General features: G+C 36.2%; 1 protein-coding gene across 6 annotated transcripts in view; it reads left to right on the plus strand.

Annotated features, from left to right (window-relative positions):
• Dennd2b (DENN domain containing 2B) overlaps positions 1–20,977 on the plus strand; it is a 187,130-nt gene that overhangs the window by 12,476 nt on the left and 153,677 nt on the right. The window lies entirely within an intron of this gene.

The raw sequence follows: 20,977 nt of genomic DNA on the forward strand, positions 1-20,977 counted from the left end.
AAGTGAAATTAACAGAGCAAAAAAAAAAAGATCAATTTGCGAAATAGCTAGGAACCAAGAAAAATTATTTTTATTTATTTATTTTTATTTTTAATATTAATTTTTTTTAGTTGGACACAATACCTTTATTCCATTCATTTATTTTTATGTGGTACTCAGGATCGAACCCAAGGCCCTGCGCATGCTAAGTAAGCACTCTACCGCTGAGCCACAATCCCAGCCCCAAGAAAAATGATTTTTATAATCTTCAAATTTACTTAATTATACATTATATCTTCTGTTTATTTTGAGATCACAGTAATATTTACAACAATTGAACACAACTTTAAATAAGCTGAAAACTAATCTATTTTGGAGCCATTCTAACATGGAGTAAGGTGGGAGGCAGAGCCTTATCTCAGGTAAGGTGGGGCTCTTGACAAATAACAAAACACAACATTATATCTGAAACATAAATCAAACAAAGGCTAAGAGAGCTTGTAACTTTCTTTTTGTGGCAAAATGCTTCCATGTTTTACAGTGTCACCCTTAGACAGATCAGGCTGTCCTTACTACCTTCCAAAAATACATTTAAATTCCTATTCAAGTGTGAAGAGTAACACAAAAATGTATGCATAACTTATTGACAACGTTACTGTATTCAGCTATAAAACATCAAATGACATGAATAAATGCCACCCAAATTTGTTATTTCTATACAAACCTGAGACTATTGCTACAGATAATTTTTAGTTTGGAGAACATCAAATTGATAATGTGCTCTCCTCTAAGCTTTACATTTAACTAAGTTTAACTTTTTTTTTTAATGGAATATATTTTTTTAAATATTTATTTTTTAGTTGCAGTTGGACACAATACCTTTATTTTATTTATTTATTTTTATATGGTGCTGAGGATCAAACCTAGGGCCTCTCACATGTACTAGGTGAGCACTCTATCGCTGAGCCCCAACTCCAACCCCCAACATTTAACTAAGTTTAACTTTTAAAGTACAGTTTAGAACCCATATTGTCCATAACAATAATCGCAGGTCTGCATGGGTTAGCAGTACTAGCAAAAAATCAAAGGATAGCCTTAAATCTCTTATACATTTAGGAAACAGTGTTACTGATCAGAAACAGATTTAGTCAAAGCAAAAAGATATAAGACAAGTGACAAATGACAGTGTGGCCCTTCTATGTTAGATACAATGTATAAAGGAGAGCACTTATTAGTTACCTTGCCAGTAAACTTCCAAATGCAAGACTGTACAAAAAAGAAACAGAGATAACAAGGGAAGAGCCCCAACACCATGGCCAACAGACAAGAACCTTAAATTGACCAGCTGAGATCTTTCCTGAGACACTATTGAGAAACCAGCCTCTACCTCAGAGCAAAGCCTGTCCAAGGAAGGGGGTGTGACCCTTGTCCTTGGAAAGACCCAAGGAGCACTCCTAGGCACATACCCACCCTGCTGAGTTGTTTATCTACAAATAACAGGAGAGATCTGCAGCACCAGGTGTCCCTGACTCAGTCAGGCTAGGTGAGGTATGTGCAACCCTCTAGCAACCACCAATTAGCAAGAGACAGGGAAAATACCTGGAATGCCAGATGACCCTCCCAGTAGTTTATGGTGGTGGTAACATGTTGGGAAACCATGTAGCTCAGTATGTACTCCCCTTATGGCTTAAACCAATCAGTTCAAACGAATCCCCCTCTTGTACTAACCAATCACGCTTATCCAACTTGTTCCCGCCAGTGAATGTGCTAATCATGTTTTAGAGTTGTTTTATGATTCTATGATGTATGTGAAGTCCCTGCCTTCCCCAAAGAGTGTATAAAACTTCTGCAAACCCTGGGCTCGGAGCCTCTCAGCGTCACCAGTTGCTGTGTGCGCATGGAGGACCAAGCTAGCTCACAATAAACACCTTTTTGCTGCTTACATCGATCTTGGTCTCTGGTGGTCTTTTGGGGGTCCCAAATTCCAGAATAACACTATCTATATGATCAATGCAGTATTAGACATGTCTTAAAAGGAGCATTAACAGATACAAATAAAACAAAAACAGACAGACAACTAAAAGGAATTCCCAAACCCAACGCCAACAGATGAGACTCTAGAACAGACCAATAGGGAATAAATATCCCTAGGTTCTCAAGTCCCACTTAACCATGACTCCTACACCAGTGGTGCCACAGAAGTCCCCACGAAGTGGGTCCAGATACTCCCATGAAGACGAACCAGATGTGTGGAATCAAGGGTCTCCTTGTGCACACCAGGGGACTTATCAGATGGCCAAGGGTGTCGTGACTTTAATGAGTTCAATTGTTTTTTTCTCTCTGTGACATTCAGAGAGAGAAGGTGGGATTCCCCGAAAGCAAAAGGAACTTCAGCAGCTGTTGGGATGGTCCCTCAGTCCTTACCTTTACTCACAGGAATAGTTTCTCCAATTTGACCCAAGGCAAATTCACCCATCTCCTAACTCTTCTGCAGTTGGCTTTCAACAAGTTTGCCAACCACCTTGCATCCTCACAGGGAAATGGGGTTCCTTGGAGAGCCACAGCTGCCCAAGAAAGCTGGAGAGGGAGCTGCTTTTGGGTCCTACCTGGGGTACCAAATTTTTTACTGAAACCTTGGTCCTTATCCCCAAAGCCAATCCAATAATAAGGACATGGTTTTGAGAAAAGGAAAAAGAAGTTGTATTGCTTTGTTTACAAAGGAGAAACACAGGGGACTCCTGTCCCAGAGGCTGTGATTCTCCTGACTCTGACTTTGAAGTTGTGATCCTCCTGCCTCAGTCTCCCAAGTTGCTGGGAATATAGGCATGTGCCACATACCTGGCTGATAGTCTTTTTTTTTTTTTTTTAAAGAGATAGAGAATTTTTTTAATACTTATTTTTTAGTTTTCGGCGGACACAACATCTTTGTTTGTATGTGGTGCTGAGGATCCAACCCGGGCCGCACGCATGCCAGGTGAGCGCGCTACCGCTTGAGCCACATCCCCAGCCCCAAGGCTGATAGTCTTTTGATGCCAGAAATTTTAATTTCTTAAAATCCAGTTTATCTATTTTTCTTCTGTTGCATTTGCCTTTGTATTATAACCAAGAAATCATTGTCAATTTTTTTTTGAAAATTTTGCCTATGTTTTATTTTAAGACTTTCATGTTGCAACTTTATTCTTGACCTCCTGTGTTAACTTCTTATTACTGTAACAAAATACCTGGGATTAGCATCTTATAAAGAGGAAAAGTTTATTTTGGCTCACAGTTTTGAAGATTTCAGTCCATGGTAGGTTGGCCCTGTTGCTTTGGGGCCTCTGGCAAGGTAGCACATCATGCTAAGGAATGTGTGGAGGAGCAAAGCTCTTTACCCCATGACCAGATCATGAAAGAGAGAAAGAGATTGGGTCTATGGTCCTCTTTAAAGACACACCCACATGACTGGAAGACCTTCCACCTCTCTTAAAGTTTCTACCATCTTCCAATAGTGCCAAGATGGGGACCAAGCCTTTAACACATGGGCCTTTGAGTGATATTCCAGATCCAAATGATAGCACTGCCTCATGTCTGCACCTCAGTGATCAGAAGGTGCAGTCAGCAGTCATAGCACAGATGCTGATATTTGGAGGACTAAGTCCTTTTTGCGCAAACTGGATCCTGCAAGCTGCATGAACATTGCTTCAGGAACACATGCTACCTGCCATGGGGATGGGGGATGGATATCTCCTACTGTTCTGAGAGTTGTGATTGACTGAAATTTACTGTCCAAGCCTTTCCCTGGAAGTTGCATGCCCTCAATAGACCCTAGAGTTTCAAAATAATTACATCAGATAGATTCTGCTTGTGCAATTTCTGACTAGGGAATAGATTTCTGGTGGTTCCACCATCTTCCCTGAATTCTCTCTTCTTCTGAATTTTGTGAAGAGAGCATAAAAGCATCTTTACACAAAGTTTCTTTATTTTTTCCTTTCAATCCCCTATAGTAACTAAGGCAAGCATGTCCTATTGGGGAGGAAGGGCACATTGGTTGGATATTTAAAGTAATGGCTGGTAACTGTGGATTCCAGGGAGGGACCCTGATGTTGAGATGGGATCCAGTTGTTATTTGAGGTGCCTTGATCATTGGATGAGGCAAATCAGGTAGGCAGGTATGTTATCTTTCATAGCACTTTGTTCCTCGAGTCATGGAAGTTTGCTCCCCATTGTGACTGGGCAAGATTGAGCATAAGTTGGGTGGAGCAGAGGCTGCTTCCTATGTGAGAAAGGAAGAAGAAAAGATGGGGGGTTGGGATTGAAGCTGAATAAAACTGTTGGCAGGTGGAGATAAAAAGGAGATGCAAAAAGGCTGAGTAGACTTTATGTGGGACAGATTTCTTTGGTTGGTAGGAGGCCTTCTCACTAGGCACTTAGATTGCCATCTGCCTTTCACAGTTAAAGACATTTAAAATGAGATGAGGTAGAGGATTAATTTAGTAAAGATGGTAGTGTGATTTTCAGATCTATTTTCTGATACAAAGTGGAGACAAAGGGAAATTTTCTAGAAAATGTTTGGTACTAATTGGTTCTAGACCTAACAATCTTTGACTACAAACAAATTATTTATTATGCCTAAGTGTCAATCCTGGCCCTTATGCAATGAGATTGTAGGGGAAAATTAAGATAATGGCTATAAAATATTTTGAAAAATTTACTGTTATATAAATGTAAGAAAGAATTACCATTCTATAATGTTAAAGCATTTAAGAGCTGTTGCTAAATGAGAATTTCTCATAAGATAAAGTTTCACTAAAATCATGATGAAAATTAGTAGAAAGGTTTACTACAAAATTTCAGTAAGCAACATTGATACTAGCTTGTTGAGTAGTTAGGTTCATGTGAATTTAAAGTAGGTGCAGACCATTTAATTGTCACAGATCCTACAGGTACCAACCTTTAAACATTCTCAGATCCCTGTTCTGCTTAGTGTGTTTATGATGCTGGTTAAATTCAGTACATTTGTTTTGTAAGAAGCTGAAGAGAATGTTTTCCTAAAAAAGATGATAGTCTGTTTATCTAGGTCCTCCAAAAGCATTTCCTGCCAGGCAGTTGACATGCAGTCCTGGCACAACTTCAGGAAACTATTTTCTTCTGTTTACCCTTTCCAGGATAACAGCATCTCCCAGGAATTGAGATGAGGGATCTCCTTTAACTCTTTCAAATTGTAGAAATACATTTATGTAACACTCCCAAACTACTCTTTATGTTAGAACAATGAAAATGCTTGTCTTTAAAAGGAAAATGCTTTGTTTTAGTAATTTGCTAGTAGAAAAGTTAGAGTCTTAAAGTGAGATAGTCCAATAAAATGTATTCAGAAGAATATTCCTTTCTCATAAGGCTGTTCAGGTCTTTCAGGAAACTCACTGCAGCTATATCTGAAGATACATAACCTGGTAATTATGAGATAGTTGTCCACAATTCCAAAATCCTGTTTCACCAGGAGGAAGAACCCACTATTGGGTTTCTTCAGAAGAGTATCTTCTACTTAATTCACTTATAATATTTTCTTTTATATAACATTTCTGAAATATTTTGTGAAGGGGTGTTGATACTATATTTGTAAAATAAATCACTCAAAATTTTCACTCCTTTTATGGAACCAATTTGTTTCTAGATGCTTTTAATTCCATTATACAGTTAGGAATGCAAAAGTGTATTATAGCTTTATGTTAATCCCAGATCGCATGTTATTTTAATAAGTATAAATGTATCTTTGAGAAAATGTAGTGGAAAATATACTAATTTAAAGATGAGAGGGGCTGGGGCTGTAGCTCAGTGGTAGAGCACTTGCCTCGCATGTGTGAGGCACTGGGTTCGATCCTCAGCACCACATAAAAATAGATAAAGATATTATTTTTAAAAAATGATGGGAAACTTGACATATGTAAAAATTTAAATTGATGCATATACTACAATTAGTTGTGAGCAAATTTATATATTCTTTGTGTAATATTGTTAAATAAACAAATAATTTCTTAATTCTTTTGTCCTTCCAGAATGATCTAAAAAAGATTCCATGATTCTGGCCAGCCTTAGAACTGTAGGCAGCAGTGTCAGGGGAAACAGGACCAGAGCTCTAACAAGACGGAAATGAACGGCATGGAAACAGGTGGCAAGAGAATGAACTTAGTCTATGATCAGGCATCGGCCAGGGCTTCTGGAGCCAGTTAAGGGTTTCAGATTAGGAGCATATCAATGACCCAGGATCAGAACAAGGCTTTGGATCAGAGCCAAGTGACCTCTGAATGACAAGGAACTGGGAAGCAACAGGTTAGAGACAAAAAGTAGAGGAGATTGTCACACAAATACCATTGAGATAGGTAGGTAGAGTTGAGTGAGTAAATGTCCACAATTTAGACTCTCACATTTTAGGTCTACCATTAGAATCTGACCCTTTAGAATCTCTGTACAATATAGCTATCTCACTTCTCACCCACCATCCCACTCTTCATGAGGTTTCAGACTTAGTTGGAAGATATTGTGTCTTTCACACATGGATACTGAAGGCTTACAACATGAATGGCTCCCTGCTTTAAGGGTCAGAGGTCAATATCTTGCTGAATGAGGCCTTGAGAGTTCTGCCTTCGAGACTATAGTTAAAAAGGCAAAAGATTCAGCAAACCCAAGGTCACCACTAGTACCACACAAAAAAAGGGTTATCTTGGCCTTATGACTAGGTGACTTTGGTCTGTTTCAGGACTTTATCTCTGTCTCAAAATCATGTTGACTTCTAGATTGCCTGGCCCTATAATTCCAATCACTGAGTGACTGCTTTAACTCAGTCCTGTGAATCTAACAATTTTTAGGACTTCCAGCTACATATTCTAGAGGAACAAAGAACAGGAAATCCAGAGTCAGGATGAAACCAGCAGATTGACTGAGACAGTCTTTTCTGTAAGTTAGTAAACCAGTGTCCTCTTAGGAAATGAGCTCATCCCCACCCTCCCTGCAGTGCCTGTCATGGAGGAAGCCCTTAGTAAATATTGGTTGAATATTGAATTAGAAGCTCTACAAATAATGAAAGCAACTGAATGAGAGAAGGAGTGAGGGAGACTTTCCCAGCCTAGGCACAGAGCCTGAATATGGCTTTCAGTTGTGAGATGGAACTCAGGATTGTTCTAGAGGTTAACTAAGGTATGAGGTAATTCTTGACCTACCCAAGGATACAGAAACATTCCAGTCAGCACTGGAGAAGAACCAGGTATCTTCATTCTTAGACTGATGCTACATACACTAAACAAATGATTTGTTAGAACAAAGATTAAGTCAGCCAAAATTTTTTATTAATATAAAGTTTGAGTAAGTGAAATTTTGAAGATGATGGAATCTAATTGACAACTTCTGTACAACTTAACCTTCAGATAATCTCCCTTTTTGAAGTGCTCATTATAGTAGTGATTATACAGTAAAAAAGCCTGTGATGAAAATATGGTATAAGATTGTTCTTTGTTGAGCAAGTTAAAACAGGCTGGTCTGTAAGCAATTATTATCTTCATCAAAATTCCTAGCTCTAATGTTTTGGCTGCAGTGGCCCAGCACGTATGCCTTCTCAAACAATTGGATGGATTTAAAACACTTAAGAGATGTTTGTGCTTATATCTTAACATAGCATCAGTTCAACAGGAAAAAGAAAAAAAATGTAAGATATGGCATTAAGGCTTAGTTTAGAAAAGAAAATCGAACCAAAACTAAAGTAAACAAAAACCCGAAACACCTAATCCCTGCATATAAACGAGAATTCTTGATTCAACCTTATAGGGCCCTTAGCAGCAGTACTGTGGTAGAACACAGGGATATCTTTCTTTTCCCTACTCTTTGATCACTTAATATTTCTGGAAAAAATTATCACAGAGTTGGCATGCCAGTTGGTTACCCACATATGGGTGATACATTCTAAAGAGATTTTTTTTTTGGTCATTTTTTTTTTGTTTTATGCTTATCCCAAACAACAAAAAAATGTGTTCTGTATTCTGTGGAAACTGTTCAGGTACCTGTTTGGATGAGGAGATGATTTAAAACTGAATTAGCTTTTCAAATTCTGAGTTTACACATATGCAAAAGACTATGAAGAATGTGCTTCGGATAAGATTGGGAAAGTTTGGTTTAAAAATCATACTCTTTTAAGATTAAAATAACCACAGATGAATTTTGAAACTTATGTACTACTGACTTAGGGTTCTGGTTACATTTTATACTTAGTTAGAAATTACACTGTCAAATATTTATACTGTAAATTCATTTAAAGTTACTATAATTCAACACCTATTATGGAGTTAACAGTCATTTGCTAGATGTTGAGGATGAAGCTCAGGCTAACAGATGACTATTCCATGTCTTCAAGAGGCTCACAATAAGCAGTCTACAGATTGGGTCATGGTAAACAATTCTTGTGAACAAGTGTTATAGGGTTTAAACTGAACCTTGGGTGCCAAGAGAGGGAAGAATCTATTCTGCTGAGGATCAGAAAGAAATCAGAGAAAGTAATCAGAAGTTCAGGTCTAGAACTTAAAAGAGAAAAGTGGAGCTACCAATAGTAGATTATAATAGTTTGATAATATCAGTATATTTATTTAAAACCATGTAAGCAGATAAGATGACTAGGGAGAGACTGTATATAGAAAAGCACCAAGAAAAAAATCTTCCACTTAAAGGTTTTGCAGAAAAAGAGGTAGTAATGACAGAGACACTGAAAAAGAGGGGTCATAAAAATAGGAGAAGGAACCTACCACAGACCATAAACTAGCTTTTCCTTAAAAGATGGAGATGAGCCAAATGTGGTGGCACATACCTATAATCCCAGCTTCCTGGGAGGCCGAGGCAGGAGTATCACAAATTGGAGGCCAGTCTGGACAACTTAGACCCTGTCTCGCTATAAAAGATTAAAAAAAGAAAAAAAGAAAGGAGGATTTGGGAGTTAGGGGTGTTGTTCAGGGGTAGAATGCCCTTGAGTCCTCAAGTTCAATCTCCAGTACCACCACCCCCCCCCAAAAAAAAAGAAAGAAAGAAATAGGAGAAGGAGTTGATAGTGACTAGGAGCCTAAAGAAGGTCAAGCAAAAAGCTCAAGATGTTATAGAAAAAAGAAACAGGAGCCAGAAATTTTCAAGTATAATAGTTGAAATAAAAAATAGAGTAGAGAGTTGAAAAATTAGAAGTAAAAATTTTAAAAAATATTTATTTTTTAGTTGCAGTTGGACACAATATCTTTATTTTTATGTGGTGCTGAGGATCAAACCCAGGGCCTCAACCCCAACCCAGAAGTAAAATTTACAAAATTTCCCATAAAGTAGAATAAAAAGACAGTGAGGTGGATAGATCAATCAAGTAAGTCATATCTATCTACCTATCTGTCTCTAAAGGTTATAAGCCTCCAGATTAAAAGGGCCTACCAAGTGCATTAGGACAGTGTTTGAAAAAGTACCCATGCCAAGGCTCATCATCATGAAATTTCAGAGCCTATAAAACTTCCCAAGACAAAAAAATTGTATGTAAAATTTTATATATGTATATATAATAATAATCATTACTGAGGAATATATTCCCCAGCTGCAATATTAGAAAGTATATGAGTCTGTGACCAGTAGAGCAATGCCTTCTAAAATCTTGACATTTTTTTATGTACTTATACTTTTTTACCCAACCCAACTATCACTACAGTGGGACAATAGATTGAAATAATTTTCTGCCTTTCAAAGGAACAAAAAGAATTACCTCCTATACATCCTTTCTCAGAAGACCATAGGAGGAGGTGCTCACAAAATAAGGGGGTAGAACAAGAAAGAGGAAGATATGAAATGCCAGAAACAGGAGAATCAACAAATAGAGATAATTCTTCAAAAGGAGTAGGCATGTAAAGATACATTCTGGCAGGTAGAGGAGAGTTGAAGGATTTTACTACACTTCTCTTTTCTTAGTGGCAAAGGCAGGGTTATGTTCCAACAGTGAGTAGTTGTGGGGAGCCACTCTGAATGACTAGCGCCTTCCATCCTGAAGTGAGAAGCTTTGACCATCACTACATTTCCTAGTGATCTGGGCATTGTCCTGGTTCAGGAAGTTGAGGGCGTGTCTTCAGATGAAGGTGATGCCCCTTGGGTTGAATTACACTCATGTGTCCCTTATAACCCTGCCCCTTCTGGCCTTTTTTGGATGGAACTTTCTAAGAACAAGGGTCCCCCCAGTAAAAGCCCACTTTTGAACACACTCTCTCTCTCTCTCCCCCTCCCCACCCCCCACCTCCCCCAGCCTCTCTTGACTTTCTTTTGCTCTTCCATTTGGGGAGCCTGAGGCCAAGAGCAGAGAAGCCTTCCTGAAGCTTGTTTAAAGTAAAGTGTGTGTCTGTGTTTTATTTGGAGTCCCTGGAAATTCACACAAGCCACCTTAAGTTCAACTGCCCCCAGGCAGCAAGTAGTTAGAAACTTTTAGAGTAGAGAGGCTTGGAACACCGCCTGTGGGGAACAAGAAAAGAACCCAAATCTCTAAGAATTAAAGGATTGTTGAGGGCTGGGGTTGTGGCCCAGTGGAAGAATGCTTGCCTAGCACATGTGAGGCACTGGATTCAAACCTCAATTATAAAAAATAAATTTAAAAAATGAAGTTAGAAAAAAGGACTGTTGAGGTGTATCGAGGAGGTTTGCAGTGAAGCCTGTTAGTTTCTCTTATACCTTACAGCAAGATTTCAGAAGTGATGAAGGTACTTTTTCTGTCAGTCAGCTTGAGTACTACTATTTATTAGAGATCACTTTCTGTTGAGATGAAGATGGGTTTTTGCCACACAAATTGAATGGTTGTTATCAAAGGATTATTGCTTTCACAATATTGGAGTGTCTATGCTGGAAATAAGAAGCTCTTAGTAATTATATATAGTAAATAACATTGATAGTAAAAACCACACATACACCCTTCCTCCTCAAGCAACTAAGTTTCCAATATATTTGTAACTTGGCTTTTTGAACCTTTAAGTATCTTGGCTGTTAAATCTTGATTAATTGAAAGTTGACTGATGAAAAAAGATGGAACTAAGACAGTATGGAATGCCAGTTATTCTACTGGATTGAAAAAAAAAAGAAAAAGTGAAAATTAGATGTGATATAGGAAACAAGATGGCTCTGTCCACTGTCTCTGGTATCAATCATGTTTTCTAGTATAAAAGAAATATTGGGGTACGTATCACCTAGCAGTAGAACTGCTACCCCCATTTTACTGATGTTTAAGTTTTCAGTCATAACTGTTGACAATAAATGTTAAGGTGAGTACCTTTTCATAATTTACTGAGTTAACAGAAACTCCCTAAGCATTTATCATTTTATTTGTAAGAAGAATAATTTTTTTATTTTTTGGTGCTAGGGATTGAATCCAGGGCCTTGGGCTTGCGAGACAAACACTCTACCAACTGAGCTATACCCCCAGTACTTTATTTTATTGTTCTATTTATGTGAATTTGGCAATCTCTGAACTTAGCATTTCCTCCTTGCCTCTAATCTTTAGTCTAGAATTTCCCATATAATTTTTTTTTTCATTTATATGTGCCTAGATCCCAACTCTAGTGATTCTGACTCAGGATCTTTGGAGATATCTTGGACTAGAACATTGCATTTTGAAAAGCATTTCAGATGATTTTTTTTCTCCCAGAGAATGAATATTTTATTGTTTATGGAATGTGAAAAGGAATTAGAAGAAAGTACGATTTTCCTTGAATATTTTTTAATGTGTAACAGTTGAAAGTACTCTCTATACAATGTACCAGAGTTATTTTCCTCAAGTGCACATCATGTCAGTCTCCTTAAAAGTGTTTGATAAATTCAACATCCTTGGGGGGCTGGGGTTGTGGCTTAGTGGTAGAGTGCTTGCCTAGCATATATGAGGCACTGGGTTCAATCCTCAGTACCACTTATTTAAATTAAATAAAGGTACTGTGTCGGGCTGGGGATGTGGCTCAAGCAGTAGCACGCTCGCCTGGCATGCGTGCGGCCCGGGTTCGATCCTCAGCACCACATACAAACAAAGATGTTGTGTCCGCCAAGAACTAAAAAAAATAAATAAATATTAAAATAAAAAAAACAAAAGGTACTGTGTCAATCTACAACTAAAAATATTTTTTTTAAAAAATTCAACATCCCTTCATGGTAACACCTCTAAAACAATTAGGTATAGGAGAAATGTATCTCAAAAAGCTACATATGACATATCCATATCCTAGATCATATCCTACATTACACTGAATGAAGAAAAACCGTAATTGTCTCCTCTAAGATCAGGAACAAGACAAGGATTTTTTTTTTTTGGTTAAACTCGGTTTTGAGCCTAGGGAGCACTCTACCCTGAGTTATATCCCCAGCCCTTTTATTTTAGTTTTTAAATTTTGAGACAGGGTCTCACTAAGTTGCGCAGTCTGGCCTTTACACTTCCAAGTCATGGGAATTACAGGTGTGCATCACTACTCTCAGCTAGGGTGTGTTCACTTTTACCACTATTGTTCGATGTAGTATGGAAGTCTTAGCTACAGCAATAAGACAAGAGAAGGAACCAAAAAGGGCATCCAAATAAGAAAAGAGGAGGGAGGGCAAAATATCTCTATTTACAACATTATTTTATGTATATAGGAAAACTTAAGATACCACTAAAATACTGTTAGAGCTAATAAACTAACTCGGTAAGATCACAGGGGATAAAGTCAACATACAAAAACTAGTGGCTTTTTAATGAACCAATAACAAAATTGCTGAGAAGGAAATCAAGAAAGCAATCCGACTCACAATAGCTACAAAAGAAATTAAAATACCTGTGAATTAATTTAACCAACAAAGTGAATGATCTCTATAATGAAAATTTCAAACACCATAAAAGAAATTGAAGAAGACACACACACACACACACACACACACACATAGAAAGACATTCCATATTTATGGATTGGAAGAATTCATATTCTTAAAGATGTCTATACTCAAAGGGGAATGAAGGGAAGGGAGGGAGGATGGAATAGGAAAGATGGTAGAAATGAATCAGACATAAATTTTCTATGTTCATATATGAGTATGTGACCAGTATAATTCCACATCATGTACAACCACAAGAATGGGATCCTAATTAGAATAAGTTATACTCCATATATGTATAGTATGTTAAAATACACTCTACTGTCATGTATATCTAAAAAGAACAAATAAAAAAATGTCCAGGGCTGGGGTTGTGGCTCAGAGGTAGAGCACTCGCCTAGCATGTGTGAGGCCCTTGGTTCGATCCTCAGCAACACATAAAAATAAATAAAATAAAGATATTGTGCCCAATATTTTTTTAAATGTCCATACTATCCAAAGCAGTCTACAGATTCAATATACTTCTTATCAAAATACCAATGACATTCTTCACAGAACTAGAAAAAAATAATCACAAAATTTATAAGGAACCACAATAAATAGCCAAAACAGTTCTGAACCAAAAGAACAAATTTAGAGGTCATTACAATACTTAATTATAAAACATACCACAAATCTATAGTACCCAAAACAGCGTAGCACTGGCATAAAAACAAATGCGTATACCAATCAAATAGAATAGAGAACACAGAAATAAATCTACTTATTTGTAGCCAATTGATTTTTTTTTTTGCCTTTTTTGCAGTACTGGGGATTAAGTACTCTCTTCCTGAGCTATAACCCCAACCCACAGCCAACTAATTTTTTTATAAAAGTAACAAGTATATAGTCTATACATTGGGGAAAGGACAGTGCCTTCTGTAAGTTGAGCTGGGAAAGTGACAAATTTTCTGTAAGAACAGTGAAGTGAATATTTCAAATAGTAATAGAGAGGATTTTGAATGTTGTAAAGTGAGCTTGGCCCCTACTTGCTTGCTCAGTTGTACTCTCATACTCTCTTGTGGGATGACACTGCACAAAGGCCTTCAGCAGATATTAGACGTCTAATATTACCTTGATATTAGAGTTCCCAGTTTCCAGAACTATGATAAATAAATTTCTTTATAAATTTCCTAGCCTCAGGTATGCTGTTATAGCAATATAAAATAGATGAAGGTGCGTGTTAAGTAGTTTTTCTGACTTCTCTCTCCCCTGAATCCCTGTCAATCACTAATTTGCTTTTTGTCTCTCTAGATTTATCTATTTTGGATAGTTTAAATGAATGGAATCACATAGTATAAAACTTTTTGTGCCTGTCTTCTTTCATTTAGGTTAGGTTTTCAAGGTTCTTCCACATTATAGTGTTTATCTATAGACTATTTTTTTTTATTGCCAATAAGATTTTATTGTGGGGGCTGGGGATGTGGCTCAAGCAGTAGCGTGCTTGCCTGTCATGCGTGGGGCTCTGGGTTCGATCCTCAGCACCACATAAAAATAAAATAAAGATGTGTCCACTGAAAAAAAACTAAAAAATAAATATATAAAAAAATTCTCTCTCTCTCTCTCTCTCAAAAAAAAAAAAAGATTTCATTGTGTAAATATACCATGTTTTGTTTATCCATTAATCCATTGATAGACATTTGGGGTTTTTCTTTTTCTTTTTTTTTTTTTTTTGCTATTGTGTAAGAAAGTTTGTATACAAATATTTGTTTGAACAACCTGTTTTCAATTCTTTTTAGTATGTACCTGGTAGTAGAATTGCTGGGTCATATGGTAGTTCTGTGTTTACATTTTTGAGAAACCATCAAACTGTTTTCCATCTAGTCTACCTTTTCAACCTGTTACTTTAGTCAAATGAGGACCAGTCAAAGTAGCTGTTCTTCTAGTTTGTCACTTTCACTGCTTAGGCAATTCCTTTGGTTTTGAATTATCTCCCCTTATTTTCTACTTACTAAGATAAAAATTCTAACTCATTTAAAGTTCTGTTCTAACCCCTTTTCCCTTAAGTCTATTAAGAATCTCTGTTACTTCAGCAAATTCTCACATTTCTTCTTCTTTAATGTTTTATGTCATTTATTTTATTCTGACTAGTTTATATACATATCTTCCTTGTTAGATTTTAATTTGCTTATACAGTTTATTTATTTTTTATTTTTCAGAACCACTTTTTGGAGATATTTAATAAATTTTTATTGAATGAATAAATAAAGTAATGAATGGCTATAAATACAACCATGGTGTTTTGAGAGAGGGTAGTGTAATTTTTTTTTTTTTTGCCAGTAATATGAAGAATAACAAGAAGATACTACATTTTTACAATTCTGATTTCTTGGTTGTTTGTTGGGTAGAGTCAGTGAATTCAGGGATAAGTGTAAAATATTTTTTAATCTGGAGATAGACTGATAATATTGGAACAAATGTTGATAACTAGTCTTTCAAGTTAGTACATTTTTAGACTTTAAATTCTTCCAATCAAGAATTATCTTCATGCTTGTAGTGATGGTTCATGGCTGTAATCCCAGTGACTCTGGTGGTTCGGGGCAGGAGGATCACAAACTCAACAATTCAGTGAGACTGTCTCAAAATGAAAAACAAACAAAAACTGGGGATGTAGCTAAGTGGTAAAGTGCCCCTTGGTTCAATCCAGTAAAAAGAAAAAAAAAATTACCTTTAGCTCCTAAGAGAAAAGACCACTCAGCAAGACAGACAAAAATGGTCCAAGTTTAGGGAGCCTTTCTGAGGCTGCTCTCTCCTGACATTGTCCGCCATCTACCCAGTATCGTCAGTCAAGTTGCCCTGACGCTTTCTTTTAAATTACTAATAAATAGTCCAGTATTTAGAATACAATCACAAGCATTATAGAACAAAAACAAATAAACAGACTCAGGTTTGACTGAACTTTTTTGAGAGATGATTACTGAAAGAGAGCTTTGATTTTATCTACTATGTTTTTTGTATAATTTGGAAAGGGAGATTGAAAGGCATTCATGGGATCCAGGCAAGAAAATAAATTCTACTATGAAAAAGGAGTTAAGTAAGACAGTTTAGCTATGCCATACATAATTTAAGAAACTTATTTTTTTAACTTTTTAAAAAATTTTTAATATTTATTTTTCAGTTTTCGGCGGACATAACATCTTTGTTTGTATGTGGTGCTGAGGATCGAACCCGGGCTGCACGCATGCCAGGCGAGCACGCTACCGCTTGAGCCACATCCCCAGCCCTAAGAAACTTATTTTTAATTTTATATTAAAATCTGAATAACCCTTAAGAATAATCACTGAGGGCTGGGGCTGGGGCTGAGTGGCAGAGCGCTTGCCTAGTATGGGTGAGGCACTGGGTTCAATCCTTAGCACTGCATACAAAAATAAGCAAATAAAATAAAGGCATGCTGTCCATCTAAAACTACAATAAAATAAAATAAAAAGAATAATCACTGAACTCCAAATGAGATGTACTAGATAAGATGAATATATATCTTAAAGGTTATGGTTCTTCTCTTAACATTCTTATTAATAACCATGTAAATTATGTTAATTGATTAATTAATGTAGTTAAGGAGTATTAAGTTAATTTTTTACTCAATTTAGTGCAAATCTAAGTAATATCTTACCTTTCTCAACAGAAAATTTTCAGGTTGGAAGAGAAAAATATCTGTTGTATTTGTGTAAATACTAGAACTTTTCTACAGATTTTCATTGTCAGTCAATACAGTAACAGAAAGAACTATTCTTTGAAGGGATAAAAATAAGACAGAAATAAAAATCAGGAAGTTATTTACAAACAGATGTGGTATTATATAACCACATCTGCATGTTAACCAACATTATTTGCTGATGTGGTTTTGTTGTTTGGAATTGAACATAGTAACACTAAAAAGCAAACTCCAGGTTGCAATTCTCTTAATCCTACCAATAGATTGGGTAGAGTACAAATCCTCTAAGTTCTAGAGCAAGGCTAAGGCTAAGGATTTTAACTGGTTTGAAATTATGAACTTCTTTGGGACTCTGTTAAAAGCTGTGGTCCTTTCTTCCCCCAAATGAATTCTAAACATATAAACTGTGGATGAATACTCAAGAAATTGCAGTGATTGCCTCAAGATTGCTTGGAAGGCAAGCGTGAGAGGCAGGAATTATTTTTCTCTATATTTATTTTAAATATGGTTTTTGAAGTTTATAATCAGGTATTTATCATCCCCATATAGTATATGAAAAATTTTAAGTCACAATGTCAAAATTTATATATAAAATTTTGAGTCCTGGGTTTCCTAGTCCTTGCAATTTAAAAAATTAAGTGGCTTTTAATTAGATATGCATTTAGTCAAGTTTTTTTAAAAAAATTTTTTAGTGGTACTAGGAATTAAACCCAGGGCTTCATAAGTGCTCTGTTACTGACCTGCACCCCCAGCCCTGTCTTTTTTTAAAAATATTTTTTAGTTGTAGGTGGACAAAATATCTTTATTTTTTATTTGTATGTGGTTCTGAGGATTGAACCCAGTGCCTTATGCATGCTAGGCAAGTATTCTACTTCTGATCCATGACTCCAGCCCAACCCTGTCTTTTTAATTTTTTTATTTTGAGGCAGGATCTCACTAAGTTGTGCAGGCTATCTTGAATTTATAATCCTCCTCCTCAGCCTCCTGAATAGCTGGGATTACATAACGATCAGTCTACATCTAGTAAATTATTATGGATTACAAAAAGTAGAAATGTAATTGATAGTTTCAGTGATCTGTTATTGCTATTATATTCTATAAAAATATTACTGATTTCTTAGTGATCTAATGATCCATTCAAATCTTAGTCTAACTTCACTTAGACTTTATTTGGTAGGAATTAAGTTTAAAAATTAGTTTATGTTTTTTTTTTTTTTTGTCTTAGAGGTAGACCATAAAGATAGTTTGCCCAAGTAAGTTATTTATTGTGAAAAAGTGCATTACATTTCAATTCACATAATATCTGCTTGATTCCTTTTGGAAGGCCTGTGGGAGTGTGTGGTGGTGGTGGGGCTTTCCTGTAAGGAAAATCACCCCATGTAGAACCAACAAATTAAAGATCTTAGAATTTAGTCGAGCATTTCTTAACACTGGAGGTTCTAATTTAGTAGGTCTCTGAGTGGACCCAAGAATCTGTGTTTCTGACAACTTCTTTAATTCTGATTTAGGAACTAGTGATTTTGTACATGCCGTTATGCTTTCTTTATTGGTTATAAAAACTAGTCATGGGGATTCATACTGTTGCTTTAGTTGCATCTGAGTGAATGTAAGCCCTATTTGCCTTTTGAGGAGCTTGGAAAAGAAGAAAGTACAAAAACCAAAGGGATGACAAGGCCATCCCTTTGCACTATGCCTTTGACAGGTATTTCTGATTGTGCTGGGCTCATGGAGATTACAGATCAGAGGCATTTGATGCCTAAACTGGCTCAAAGTCTTAAAGCTTATGATAAAGCCTCAAGAATGAATATGGGCTGCTTTAGAAATGAAGTTCTACTCTAATCAGGGGAGATTGAAAAGCAGAATTAGGTTAAAAGTGTTTGTTGAGGGCTGGGGATATAGCTCAGTTGGTAGAGTACTTGCCTAGCACGTGTGAGGCATTGGGTTCCATCCTCAGCACCAAATAAAAATGAAATAAAGGAATTGTGTCCATCTACTATAAAAAAACATTTTTAAAAAATTAGTGTTTGTTGAGGTTATAAATTAGTGATCAGTAATTATTTTTCAAAAAATGTTTTGGGATGATTCAATCTTTAGCATTTACATTTATCTGTTTCAATAAAACAATGTTTTTATTTTAAAAAAATAAAAAAGGAAAGGATGTCTGAAAACATATGGCCTAGAAAACTTAAAGGTCATCTAGGCCAACCACCTCTCCCAGTGCCTGCCTTAGAGAAACCTTGAGGTTTAGATCATGAGGCATAAATAATCTCCCGTTGCCCCCTTTAATAACTATATATAATAATAATACAGGCAGAATACCTAGGAGGAAATAATTGTTTTGTGAGTACTAAAGCTTCAAACCTTAAAGTCTTGCTAGAAAATCAACCCCTCTAGCCCTCAAGAGAAAAAAACAAACAAAAAACCATGCCAAAGCAAAATCCATGATCCTGAAAACCCAAACAACTCGCTATGCTTAAGTGCAGTATTTAAAATAGCAAAAGGAAGTAAAGCCCATCTCTGTGATGTCGAGTTCTATTTTGGTATATAATAATTTTAAGTCCCTCAAAGTTAAATATTAAACAGACCCTTAGCTAGATGTGTTGCCAGGCATCTGTATGGAATATTACCATGTAATCAGGGTGCATTGTACTTCTCTATACAAAGAGAACCAAAGCTACTGCTTCTAAAGCTTAGGAAACTTTCATTAGACTGACAGAAGACAGTACAGAGGAAATAGCTTGGGGGTGGAGGAGAGAGGATGAAAGGAACAGTATTCATGCTATCCAAATTAGAGTCAGGATGTTTATGCTCAAATCTTGTCTTGGCTTTGTATTGCGGGTACTGAATAATGGGGACATGGGAAAGTGTATCTCTGAAGTTCCTAAATTAGGCATTAAATATACTAAATTCCTCCTCCAAGTGCTTCATATTTTCAATAGTCTGTGTATATTTCTGCATATATATTGTGATTAAAGTCCACAGCTGGCTAATGCTAATTACCTCTCTTGCTTTTTTGTTGCTAGTATCTTCCCTATAGCTATTATTTTTTCATTCTGTTGTTTACAAGTTACATGTTTCTACAGGATTGTAACTTAAATGGGGAATGTTTTTATTTATTTTTCTAACTACTTTTTTTTTTTTTTTTTCATTTTTGAGACAGATTCTTCCTATGTTGCCCAGGCTGGCCTGGAACTCCTAGGCTCAAGCAATTCTATTAGCCTCCTGAGAAACCATTCTCAGGAGAGAATGTGCCTCTGTACTTGGCTTATTTATCTTTAATTTTTTTTCAGACAAGGTATTTATTGTGCATTTATTTCATGCTGGGCATTATGCTGGAAATATAGCATGTAATTATTAGCAAGATAGAATGGGATTGTGTCCTTAAAGAATTTACAATCTTCCTTAGCATTGTATACACACATAGTTGGCCTTGTTGATTAAATGATGTGAACATTAGGTTAATGCAAATTACTAAGTTAATGTCACTCAAAATGGCATTAAAATATTTTAGATGTCAGTGTCTCTAATAAATATTTGGCTAGTATTAACATTAACTAATGTTCATAAAGTGGGGTCTTAGACACAAGACTATATTTACAAAAGACTATATTTAGATTATTATTTAGAAAATTAACATCAAGAGTAGATTTAATAAAGGTTTTTTTAGGAATGAAAAAAGTCCCATGCATAATTTGCAAATAGAATTGGCAGACAAAACTAATTATTTGTATCTCATTATTGCCTTCTTACATTATTTCATCACACAGAAGAGGAAGTAGCAATAGCTTTCAGAGATGAAAATAATTACTCTTCTGGGTCTGAATAGTGAAAAATCTTGATGCTTTCTGTTGAATAGTCTTTCTTTACAGATGTCACAAGAAAAACAGGACTTTAACAGAAATTTTAATGGTTTTAGAAATGGAAACTTAAGAAACTAGTTCAGTGTAGAGCTTGTGCTTAGCATGCTATGTATGCCTCCCTTCAATCCCCATAAACAAAACAAAACAAAACAAAACAAAACAAAACAAAAGCTTTGTAAAGGGCTTTGTAAGCTGCAGGTGGAATTTACCTGGAGCTCTGTTAAGATCTGTGGCTTGCTTTCACATCCATGAATTCTTTCCTTCTGTGTTGGGATTATAACCACCATAATTTGTGATTGTAGAAGGTTGGAGAGTTAAATCTATCTAAATATGACCCAGTTTTCCTAAGGGGTTCAAGAATGTGGGTGAACTACAGTAGAAAGTGTTAAATTCTGAGTTGGAATAAACCTGTTCTGACTCGCCTAGTTTCAGATTGTCTCCTGCGTTTTCCAGTGTGCTTCAACGATAGCTGAAATCATGGGATTTCTTAATTTAGAACCAATTCAGTTTACCAAGAATCAGTTTATTTTCCACACATAGACAACTGAGTCACACTGCATATAACAGGCCAAACATATCCTCTGGCATCAATGTT

Source organism: Marmota monax, unplaced genomic scaffold (genome assembly GCF_021218885.2).
Source record: "Marmota monax isolate L192 unplaced genomic scaffold, Marmota_monax_Labrador192_F-V1.1 WCK01_AAM20220418_F8-fsc00061, whole genome shotgun sequence".
In the NCBI taxonomy this organism is placed as follows: domain Eukaryota; kingdom Metazoa; phylum Chordata; class Mammalia; order Rodentia; family Sciuridae; genus Marmota; species Marmota monax.